Genomic DNA, 12,738 nt, shown 5'->3' on the forward strand with positions numbered 1-12,738 from the left:
CGACCCGCGGTCGGATGACTCCGAAGCGAGGTCATCGAGGAAGAAGCCGCCGGGAAGCACGGTCCACGGCTGTTGCCGCCGTGGTGGGAAGATCGAGCGCCACATATGGCGCCATGGTGGCTGGCGTTGGGAGGTCGGGGGTGACGATCTTGAGAAACGGCGGCCCGCGCTGACCGAAGGTAGCGGTCTTCCAGGAGATGAAACGAAGTGCCACGAACGACACACTGCGTCGACCCAAGTTAGCTGCCGTGGGTAGGGGGCCGAGCGCCAGGAACGGCACACGGAGCTGAAGTGGGCGCGATCGGCCGGGTCCGGGAGGCCGGCGATGATGAGGCCTAGGAGGTCCAGTGGGAGTTAGGACCACGGCGGCGACGGCGTGGGGACGCAGCGCCACGAACGGCACGTCGCGCCGAGGCCACAGCGACGACCGGACCGAGGAACCTTTCGGGCCACGGGGACGGCGATGCCATCTATCTACGCTGCTTGATTAGGATCGTACCACAGTAATATGCAAGTTGATTGGGCACGGCAAATAAAATACTAGGATAGAGGAGTTGGGGAGCTTGGCTGTCCCGAGCTGGCACGGTTGCCTCGCGAACGAACACATCGGAATCTCCGATCCGTCGTTCGCCCGGCCGTCTCTTTCACGCATCCAGGACGAGACAGAAGAGATTGTTCCTCAACTCCGCCGGCGAGTCCGGTCCGAAGTTGCGGAGCAAGAGCGAGCGTCGTAGACGAAGTAGTTGAAGTAGTCGAACACGCAAAAGTAGATGAACACAGGGAAGTATGAAGGAGACTATCTTTATTAATCAATGATCAACTATTACAATTATTGCTCCTCGTCTCTTTATATAGGGGCAAATGGTCAAGGGATAAACACCCACTTAACGTAAAGTGTGAAACCGAGGGGGGGCTAAACCGTGCATCACAAGTAGCCGCCGCCACCATCGTGGTGGACTCGGTTTCTCAACATTCCTCCTTGGGTAATTATTAGTATATCTATGCCTCAAAACTCCAAAAAACCCAGTGGGAAAAAATATGGAGAAAGAGCACACAGTATACGTTATTGTATTGCACGAATTGCCTCGTCAAAAACCTAGTGTGAGAAACATCAGGAAAACTCACTCAAGGGAAAAGGAGTACAATGCACTCAACCATCAAGTTGAGTACTCGATCATCAGGATCGAGATTTTAACGACGAGTTTGTGAAGTTTCTCCCCCTGAACCTTGCATCTCTCTAAGTCTCATCATTTCTCCCCCTGAACCTTGCATCTCTCTAAGTCTCATCATACCGATTCCACGCACACACCTCTCTAAGGTTGATGCCGGTAATGATTTAGTGAACATATCAGCGAGATTGTCACAGGACTTAGTATGCAAAACTCTCACCTCGTTCAACCGCTGCAGCTCATGTGCATAGAAGAACTTGGGACTAATATGCTTTGTGAGGTTACTCTTCACATAACCCATCTGGACTTGTGCAACACAAGCAGCATTATCTTCATAGATAATGGTAGGGGTTTGTATGTTGTTCAGCCTACATGTCTGCTGAATGTGGCCGATCATCCGCCGAAGCGATACACACTCCTTTGACGCTTCAAATAGTGCCATGATTTCCGAGTGGTTCGTGGAAGTCGACACAAGAGTTTGCTTGGACGATTTCCAGGAAAACGCAGTTCCACCATAAAGGAAAACATATCAAGTCTGCGATTTGCAATCATGCGGGTCCGATAGGTACCCAGCATCGGCATAGCCTATAATAGATAGGTCTTGATTTCTTTTATAAAACAGACCAAGATCTTTGGTCCCTTGCAGGTAACGAAAGACGTCCTTGACACCTTTCCAATGTCTTTTGGTAGGTTCAGAACTGTACCGTGCAAGCAAACTGACGGCGAACGCAATGTCTGGCCATGTACAATTTGCGAGGTACATGAGTGCTCCAACTGCACTCAGGTAAGGAACCTCTGGTCCCAGAGTTTCCTCCCCCTCTTCCTTTGGCCTGAACGGGTCCCTGTCTGGCTGTAAAGATCTTCTGACCATCGGGGTCTTAGAAGGATATGCCTTATCAAATCCAAATCTCTCCAACACCTTCTGGGTGTAGGCCGACTGGTGCACTAGAATCCCATCAGAGGAATGTTCAAGTTGTAGACCTAGACAGAACTTGGTTTTACCCAAATCCTTCATCTCGAATTTCGACATCAGGTAGGAACTCGCTTCCTCAATATCCTCAAGCGTACCAATTATGTTTAAATCGTCCACGTACACCGAGATTATACAGAATCCATCTTGGGATCGCGTATAAAAACACACGGGCAATCTTTATTGCTCGTGTAGCCCTTCTCATGAAGGAAATCGCTTAGGCGATTATACCACATTCTACCAGACTGTCTGAGTCTGTACAGTGCCTTTTGAAGCTGAACACTGTATAGACTCATGTTTGCTCTATCATGGTTTGGAACAGGGATACCTTCAGGAACCTTCATGTATATGTTTGAATCCAAGTTACCATACAGGTAAGCAGTGAAAACATCCATTAGTTTCATTTTCAAGCCCATGTTTACTGCCATCGAGATCAAGTATCTAAATGTAACTCCATCCATGACCAGGGAATAAGTCTCCTCAAAATTGACACCTGGTCGTTGAGTGAACCCTTGAGCGACGAGCCTTGCTTTGTACCGTACTACCTTATTATTTTCATCTCTTTTTCGAACAAAAACCCACCTACGGACAACAGGGCGAATGTGGGGAGGAGTTCGACAAACTGGTCCGAACACCTTCCTTTTCTTGAGAGATAATAATTCGGCAGTAATTGCCTGCTGCCAATCTTTCCAATCCGACCTTTTATTGCAATCAGCGAGCGTGTTAGGCTCAGGGTCAAAGATCTATGATTGAGGCAATTTTCATAGCAAAGTTAATGTCGACAATCACCGTTGCTCGGTTCAGGGACTCCCCCGTATAAATATAATTTATGGCCATTTCGTCATGGAGCGCATCCGGCGCAAATACTTGCTCTACCAAATTTCCCATTATGAGAGCAAGGTCCTTTAGATTTCCCGCGCCGATGTGTGCGCACACATCTCCGCTGGGTGTTTCCCCTATGGGAAAGTTTAAGTCCGGAATTTCACTGAATTTTCCGTACTTGTGCCAGGTCTTGACTGGCTCCCCGTTTCACTTTGGGGTACTTTGGCGACAGGCTGTAATAAATCTCTCTTATCCTTTTTCGTCGGGCGTCCCTGAGTACTTGGGATTTGAGAAGCCGAATCTCTCGTCCTTTTAGGCCTTTGGACGGGAGCGGGTATACCATCATTTTTATTCGGTATTTCAACCCTTTCCTGTGCATTGCGCGCGTGCACATGCGATTTTGTCACAGTCTTTAAGTCACTAAAGTGGTCAGACAGTTGATTTGCTAATGACTGCAAATCTATTATCTTTTGGACTTCTCTCTCAGTCTCAGCAGTGCGCGGGTCATGAGCGTGGATTCCCGTGGCTTGCCACGTGATTTCTCGACTTTTAGCATCAAGGCGTTGATTCTCTTCCCCTAAAGTCGGGAAAAAAATCCTCGTAAAAAATGCAATCAGCAAAACGAGCCGTGTGACAATCACCTGTCATGGGGTCCATATACCTGATTATGGACACAGTCTCATAACCAACGTATATTCCCGACTTACGGAGCGTGCCCATCGCTGATCGCTGAGGTGGTGGTATTGGTACATATACCTGGCAACCGAACCTACGAAGGTGGGAAATTTTCGGTGCCGACCCTTGCGCAAGCTGAACAGGAGAGTGGATGTTGTAGGCTGACGGTCTAAAGTTGATGAGATTGGCCGCGTGTAACACTGCATGGCCCCAACATGTAGTTGGTAAATTACAACCCTGAAGGAGCGGTCGGGCAATGAATTTAATTCTTTTAATCAATGCCTCGGCAAGTCCATTTTGTGTATGAACATGCGGTACCGAGTGCTCAACTTTGATTCCCATTGCCATGCAATAATCATCGAACGCCTTTGAAGTAAATTCTCCGGCGTTGTCCATTCGAATAGACTTTATACGATAATCAGGGAAATTATTCCTCATTTGTATGATCTGAGAGATCAGCTTTGCAAAGGCATGGTTCCGTGTTGACAGCAGGCAAACATTAGACCATTTAGAGGAAGCATCAATTAGCAACATGAAGTACCGAAACGGCCCCTTGAGGGGCTGAACTGGACCACATATGTCCCCTTGGATACGTTCCAAGAACGCGGGGATTTCATCCCTCACCTTGAGGGGCGATGGCCTAATGACTAACTTCCCCGTGGCACATGCGGAGCATACGAAATCATCGGGATTCGGGAAGTTCTTCACGTTAACATTATGACCATGCGAGTTGTTAATTATATTTCTCATCATCCTAAGTCCGGGGTGGCCTAACCTATCGTGCCAGAGGCAGAAGAGTTCAGAGCTTCTAAAAACAGTCTTGAAGGTAGTGTACACGGGCGGTGCTACTATTTTAGTGTAGTATAGCCCTGTGTCGAACGAAGGAAGACTTTCGATAACATGTTTACCATTTGCATCCTGCTTTGTGATAAGTAGGCACTCCTTGCCGTTCTCATAATCGGTCTCAATATGAAAACCATTGGCGCGGATGTCTCTAAAGCTCAAAAGAGTACGAGTTGACTCCGGGTACAACAACGCATCATGAATGATCAAAGTTGTTCCCATAGGAAGTATAATAGTGGCTCGTCCGGAGCCAACTGTGTGCGAACCGTAACCGGCGATTCTCATAATACTTCCCGGAGATTTTTTAATAGACTCAAAGTACTTAGTTTCTCGTAAAATGGTATGTGTAGTTGCGCTATCGGCAAGTCACGTTTCCTCCATTCGGGTGCCACACGCATTCTAAAATATGACATATAATTAATGTAATGAGGAAGACGCTACATTAATAATAAATGCACACATTCCAGAACATAACATACTATCATGTATAGATAATGGAATAAATGAATAAATGTCATCCAATCGCCAAAGTAAAGAATAAGTTTATGCTCACATAGAGCTTACAACCAAATCAAATTTATTCGAATTTATTGTATCAAATCACGGAATCATGATAACCAAAGAGGTATGCTAAGTAGACTCGGTGAAGAAGCCATTGACTTCAGCCGCAATCTCCATACTAGTGAGCTGATCCTCCTTAGAAATCATCTTGAAGGCAGCATCAACATCTAGTTGCGGCACCGCCGAGGCGACCATGTGGTCAACCTCCATGGCAACGTTGGCGTCACTAGAGACCGCCAAAGCCGCCGCGATGGGCACCATGGGGGTCGCCACTATGGGCACAACAGGGGGCGTAGTGTCACGCCCAATATGCGATACTATCCTAAAGAGACACGAAGGTCCCACCAAGGTTAGAACCGCATATTGACACGCTTTTGCAAGGTGGATATCATTACATCAACATTACAAAAATAGATGGGGATACATACGAAAGGCACAAGCGCCCCAAGAATACATCAATCATCATACATGAGAACAACATCCGACTACAAATGAAACATAAACAGAAACTCAAACAATATCCACCTTGCTAGCCCAGGCTGCCGACCCGGAACCTAACCCAAGATCGACGAAGAGGAAGAAGAACTCCAACACGAGTAAACATCGCTCTCGCGTCATGATCATCGCATAACCTGTACCTGCAACTGGTGTTGTAGTAATCTGTGAGCCACGAGGACTCAGCAATCCCATTACCATAGGTATCAAGACTAGCAAAGCTTAAAGGGTAAGGAAGGGGTAAAGTGGTGAGGTTGCAGCAACGACTAAGCATGTATGGTGGCTAGCTTATGAATACAAGAGCGAGAAGAGGAGCTGAACAAGCGGACATCAACTAGTAATGATCAAGAAGTGATCATGAACTCCTACTTACGTCAAACATAACCCAAAAACCGTGTTCTCCTCTCGAACAACCCCGAAAAGAGACAATCACGGTTACGCACACGGTTGGTGTATTTTAGAAGAGTTTTCTTCAAGTTTACAACAACCGGATATTAACAAATTCCCATCTGCCACATAACCGCGGGCACGGCTTTCGAAAGTTCAAACCCTGCAGGGGTGTCCCAACTTAGCCCATTATAAGCTCTCACGATCAACGAAGGATATTCCTTCTCCCGGGAAGACCCGATCAGTCTCGGAATCCCGTTTACAAGACATTTCGACAATGGTAAAATAAGACCAGCAAGACCGCCTGAATGTGCCGACAAATCCCGATAGGAGCTGCACATATCTCGTTCTCAGGGCACACCGGATGAGCAAGACGATGGGTTGGCATAGACCCTGGTTGCCCAGGGGGTGCCGGACATCGCTCGATTTGGACTAGCACTCAGAGGAGCACTGGCCCGGGGGGTAAAATAAAGATGACCCTCGGGAACGCGACTCCCTAGGGAAAATGGCTTAGGTGAGGCAAATGTAAAACCAAGGTTGGGCCTTGCTGGAGGAGTTTTATTCAAAGCGAACTGTCAAGGGGGTCCCATAAATCACCCAACCGCGTTAGGGACGCAAAATCCGGGAATATAATACCGATATGACGGAAACTAGGGCGGCAAGAGTGGAACAAAACACCAGGCATAAGGCCGAGCCTTCCACCCTTTGCCCAAGTATATAGATGCATTAATAATATAAGAGATATTGTGATATCCCAACATAAAACATAATCCAACATGGAGCAATCTTCATCTTCACCAGCAACTAGCAACGCTATAAGAGGGGCTGAGCAAAAGCAGTAACATAGCCAAACAACGGTTTGCTACGAAGGGTGGCAAAGGTCAGAGGTTCATGCCAATTTGGGAGGCTTGAAATAAGCAAGTGGTAGGTAACGCGGCATAGCGATAGAACGAAGCAACTAGCATAGAAATGATAGTAGTGAGATCCAAGGTGACGGTCATCGTGCCTGAAATCCCGCTAGGAAAAAGAACGAGTCCATGAAAAAGATGAAGCCACAAAGACGAACCAAGCGTAGTCGAACGAATCCTCACAATCGCAACGTACCGGAACTATCAAGAAGAAGCAATACCGGAAAGAAAGCAAACAACATAGTAAACAAACAAGCATAACATGACATGGTGCACAACCAAGTATGATGCATGTCAAGATTAAATGTTGTTAACATGGCAAGAGGTGAAGCATATGCAAACTACCTATTTAGGCAAGTTTAAATGAGGCCGGAAACACAAACAACAATTTCGGAAAATCCTCATAAGCATATTTCGAATTTGGTACTGTTCTGCCCTATACACAATTTTAATGTTGTTAAACAGCAAAATAAAGTGCAGCAAGTTAATCTATGCATTTTTCTACCCCATTTACAAATAAAGTTTAATTAAAATGGAGATACGGTTATTTAGTTCTGAATTAAACCATTTTAACATGACGTATGTGCAGAAATAATGCAAACAGCAAGTTTAAATATTTTAACATGGATGAAAGTTGGATATTGTGAAACTAGATAAAATTCTAAGCATTTTACATGTATTGTTTGATTAATTTGGATGCATGCATATTTAGTTATTAACAATTCAAAATGATGGCAACTCTGTGAATAAGAATGCACCGGAAAATGCTAAAATACACAGACTGGAAAAAAATGCACGGGCCGGATTGCAGCAACCTGCAGCGGCCCAGGAGGACTTGGCGAGTGAGCGCTGAGTGTGCAAAATAACATGAACAGAGCAAAAATGGACATTTACATATAAAGTTTAATTAAAACGGAGATACGGTTATTTAGTTATGAATTAAACCATTTTAACATGACGTATGTGCAGAAATAATGCAAACAGCAAGTTTAAATATTTTAACATGGATGAAAGTTGGATATTGTGAAACTAGATAAAATTCTAAGCATTTTACATGTATTGTTTGATTAATTTGGATGCATGCATATTTAGTTTTTAACAATTCAAAATGATGGCAATTATGTGAATAAGAATGCACTGGAAAATGCTAAAATACACAGACTGGAAAAAAATGCACGGGCCGGATTGCAGCAACGTGCAGCATCCCAGGAGGACTTGGCCCGAGTGAGCGCTGAGTGTGCAAAATAACATGAACAGATCAAAAATGGACGTTTACATATAAAGTTTAATTAAAACGGAGATACGGTTATTTAGTTATGAATTAAACCATTTTAACATGACGTATGTGCAGAAATAATGCAAACAGCAAGTTTAAATATTTTAACATGGATGAAAGTTGGATATTGTGAAACTAGATAAAATTCTAAGCATTTTACATGTATTGTTTGATTAATTTGGATGCATGCATATTTAGTTTTTAACAATTCAAAATGATGGCAATTCTGTGAATAAGAATGCACTGGAAAATGCTAAAATACACAGACTGGAAAAAAAAATGCACGGGCCGGATTGCAGCAACCTGCAGCGGCCCAGGAGGACTTGGCCCGAGTGCGCGCTGAGTGTGCAAAATAACATGAACAGAGCAAAAATGGACATTTACATATAAAGTTTAATTAAAACGGAGATACGGTTATTTAGTTATGAATTAAACCATTTTAACATGACGTATGTGCAGAAATAATGCAAACAACAAGTTTAAATATTTTAACATGGATGAAAGTTGGATATTGTGAAACTAGATAAAATTCTAAGCATTTTACATGTATTGTTTGATTAATTTGGATGCATGCATATTTAGTTAACAATTCAAAATGATGGCAATTCTGTGAATAAGAATGCACTGGAAAATGCTAAAATACACAGACTAGAAAAAAAATGCACGGGCCGGATTGCAGCAACCTGCAGCGGCTCAGGAGGACTTGGCCCGAGTGAGCGCTGAGTGTGGAAAATAACAGGAACAGAGTAAAAATGGGGTCGACCCCTCGGGTGGACAGTGGCTGCGCTAGCCACTAGGCTAGCTATGTGTTCGTGGTGTAAAGGGGGACCGGCTTAAGGTAACGCATATGCGCATCGCGACCAGGACCAAAACTGAGGAGTGCGCACGGACGGGGACTCGTCGGCGACGGGAGCCAACGACAACAGCTGCTGTGGTCACAGAGGACCGGCGGGGTGCGGAAACGTGCCAGGGTGCGTGTGTGCGTGGATGCAGCTGGGACTCGAGAACGAGCTCGAGCACGAGCATATCTCGACCGCGCGACGAGGCTGCAGCCACATCGGTGATGTGCGCGAGTGCGGGGCAAGGCATGAGTCGGGCGGTTGTGTGAGTGTGCTCGCGTCCACAGGAGCGAGGTGAGCTGAATGGTCGTGGCGTTGTGATAGCTGTAGAGGCATGGGTGTGGGATGACGCATGCGCGTGCGAGCGTCTACGAGCAGGTTCAGGGTCAGAGAACCCAAGCACAAGCCTGGGGCTTGCTTCAATGGAGGCCATTGCGACAGGAGCGGTGGGTGTGTGTGTGGACAGATGCAGCGTCTGGCAAGGTGTGCTAGTGTGCTGCGAGCGCGTGGGAACAAGGGCGGAGACACCATGGATGAAGAAGCTACAACGAGCATGGTGCAGGTGTGTGGGTACGTGCAGAGGCGTGGTGCTCGGGTGCGTCAGCGCGTGAGGTTGTGCTTGTGTGCTCGCACGGACGAGCGTGCATGTGTGTGCGTAGGAGCGGGCGGAACAGAGATGACGCTCGTGGCCATTCCGCAGCAGAGCACGGTGGCTGGGGGTTTGGCATGGATGGATCGGCCCCTAGAGGACGAATATGAGGCGGAAAAAGGGCTTGGGCGACGCGGCTGCTCACCTAGTGCCCACAGGGCATGAAGTTGTGGCCGTGGAGACGAAGGAGACGGCGCGATGACGTGCGGAACTTGCCGGTCTTCGGGTCCGGGAAGAAGAGGAAGAAGATGGGTCGGGGTAGTCGATCCAGAGGCCGTAGAGGTGCGTGCGTGAACGTAGTTGAAGAAGTGGGTCTTCGGGGATCTCTCCACGATGGCCGGAGGGTCGGAGGCGCGGCGAGGAAGCTACCCCGAGCTCGAGCTCTTGCTCGCTCGGGTCATGGCGGCCGCAGCGAAGGCGTGGGCGTGGAGACTTACCTAGGCGGCGTTGAGGGAAGGAGAGGGTCTGAATGGATAGAGGAGAGGCCGGGGTAGGGTTTGGACATGATTTATAGGGGCTAGGTGCATCGGACGGCCGTCAAATCATCGGGCGTGCCGACGTGGCTCCTCTGGATGGCCTGCCGTACAGGAGGACGAAGCTCCTGTCGCTTGCGGGCTAGCTGGGCTGCCGGAGGCTGGCTGGGCCGGTCCAGGAGGGAAGAGGCTCAGGTGGCTGCGAGCAAGTTGGGCCTTTTCCTTTTCATACATTCTGTCCATTAAATAAACAACCAACAAAAGGGAAAGGCCAGGGATATTGGGTAAGAAATAGAAAGAAGTAAGGATACATATGGACTCCTGGAATTATGCACCATTTTATAAAATTTGTTTGGGCATTTTTAGAGGTAGAAAAATAATGCAAGTTTGAATAAAATTCAAACTTGAGCCATTTTTGAACCCAACCAAAACAACTCCAAAGGATCTGAAATTTGGCAGAGAGTGTGTAGGCATGGTCTAAGATTTAAAGAAAATAAGTGAACATTTAGTGGAATAGGAAAATGCCACTTGCAATAAATGTGTGAGAATTGAAAGGAAGAAGCTAGTGATGGGGTGTTGCACTTGATGACGGTTTAGATGGAAGGGCAAGATGGAGCAATAAAGAAGACGAGGAGAAGGAGTTCACAAAGATAACAAGCACACAACAAATATGCACATGACAATGATGATCATGATGCAAATGCAACAAAATGACAAAGGTAATATCACAACATGAAGCATAGAACAAAGCAAGTGACACAGCCAAGGCAAACAAACAAGGATGGCACAATGCAATATAATAAAAGATGAACATGATGCAAGAAGCAAAATATGACAATGACATTCATCATGATCATGGCAACAACATAGGGGAAAACAAATATGCAAAACAATTATGACAATGCCACACACAATAAACACACGACAACAACTAAAATAAAAGGAAGGCATCTGGAGTATCGGCTTCGGGGCGTTACACGTAGAGATCATCACGGGTGCCGCCATGGGCACCGGTGGTGCTCCCTCCTGAAACAAGGCGAGGTGCGTCTCACGAGCCTTCCGAGCCTTGTATGCATCAACGACCTCCTGTGGTGCGCGACACTGGCGGGAGAAATGCTCCACCGAGCCACACCGGAAGCAATCCTGAGGCCTCTGCCCCCCTTGCCCGGCTTTTGCTGCTTAGCGGGGGCGGAGGGTTGAGGGCCCTTCTTCTTGCCCTTGCGGCCCCTCTTCCTCTGTTGAGGCTTGCGGACTTTGAGAGCGTTCACCTCCTGGCGAGAACTCCCCCCAAGTGGTTGCGCGACAAAGTTCTTTTTCAGAACCTCGTCCCGCGCCTCTGCCACTTGGAGGACATCAATCAACTCTGACTACCTCATGTAGTTGCCCTGGCGGTAGTTCCATGTGGACAGGACCGCGTCAGGGTGGAAAGTGGATAGGGTTTTCTCAATCTTCTAGGTGTCGGTAATCTCAGTACCTCACAACCGAAGAGTCGTACAAATCCGGTGCAGAGCCGAATTGTACTCCCCAACCATCTTGAAGTCCGCAAACCTCAGACGGATCCACTCTGCCTCTGGACGTGGCTTCACCATGTACTTCATCCGCTCAAACCGCTGCTTAAGAGCGGTCCAAAGGCCAGAAGCACTCCGCTCAGCCATATACTCGTCTTTTAGAGTAGGTGACATGTGATGACGGAGAAAATGCAGAGCCTGCGCATTCTCAGTTTCGAACTTGGGATCAGTGGGTGCCAGCTGGGTCCCATTACCGATCGCCCTCAGGAGGGTTTTGACCTGGAGAAAGATCTCACAGTCCGAGGCCCATGATAGGTAGTTCAGCCCCGTCTGGGCCAACTCAGCAAACTCCTTGTTGACAATTCCGGCCATTTGCGATTTATGCAAAAATCATGAGATTACAGCAGGTAATCTTTTGCACAAATGCGATGTTGATAAACTTATTTAATAAAAATGACGTTCCATTATTTAAAACATGTTATTATATGATTTACTTAGTGATTAAGAGTGCTAAACAATTAATCTACAGTAGTAAAAACATACAATAAAATCATGTTACAAAAGACAACATGTTAAGCGCGTCTAGTACGTGAGAACTAGCCAAAAAATTGAATTCCCGAGACATTTTAAAGCCAAAAATACGCATTTTTCAGCGAAAACACGCAGTTTCAGGGGCTTCTACGCGAAATATTACAGCAGGAATAAAATACGCGTACAAACAGAAAACTGCAGGGGCTAAAATGCAAAAGTTCCGCGCGCGTCTGCTGTCCAGCTCGGGCCGGCTCGGCAGCGGGCCGAAAATGGGCCTTCGGCTCGCCTAGCAGTGACGAGTTCGTCCTCCTGTTTTTTTATGAAGGGAGGACAGACCACATGGGCCACGGCCCAGATGGCCCAGCAGCTAGCAGGCCCGACCGGCTAGCCCCACGCAGCCCAAGGGGACGCTAGGTTTCCCCAGCGCCCGAGTGGGGTGGCGGCGGCTGTGTCCCGCTGCCTCGCGGCTGCAGGTGCCAGGCTGCCAGCGAGGGCAGCGCGCGCGGCGGCTGGAGCCCCGGCGACGGCGGCTGGCCGTGCACGAGCGCGGTCGAGTGGCGAGCGCGGCCATGGCGTGCGACACGGGCGACGTGACTAGCGGGGCCCGCGTGAGGACGGCGGCCGTGCGCAGC

The sequence above is a fragment of the Triticum urartu genome, chromosome 6 (genome assembly GCF_003073215.2).
Source record: "Triticum urartu cultivar G1812 chromosome 6, Tu2.1, whole genome shotgun sequence".
In the NCBI taxonomy this organism is placed as follows: domain Eukaryota; kingdom Viridiplantae; phylum Streptophyta; class Magnoliopsida; order Poales; family Poaceae; genus Triticum; species Triticum urartu.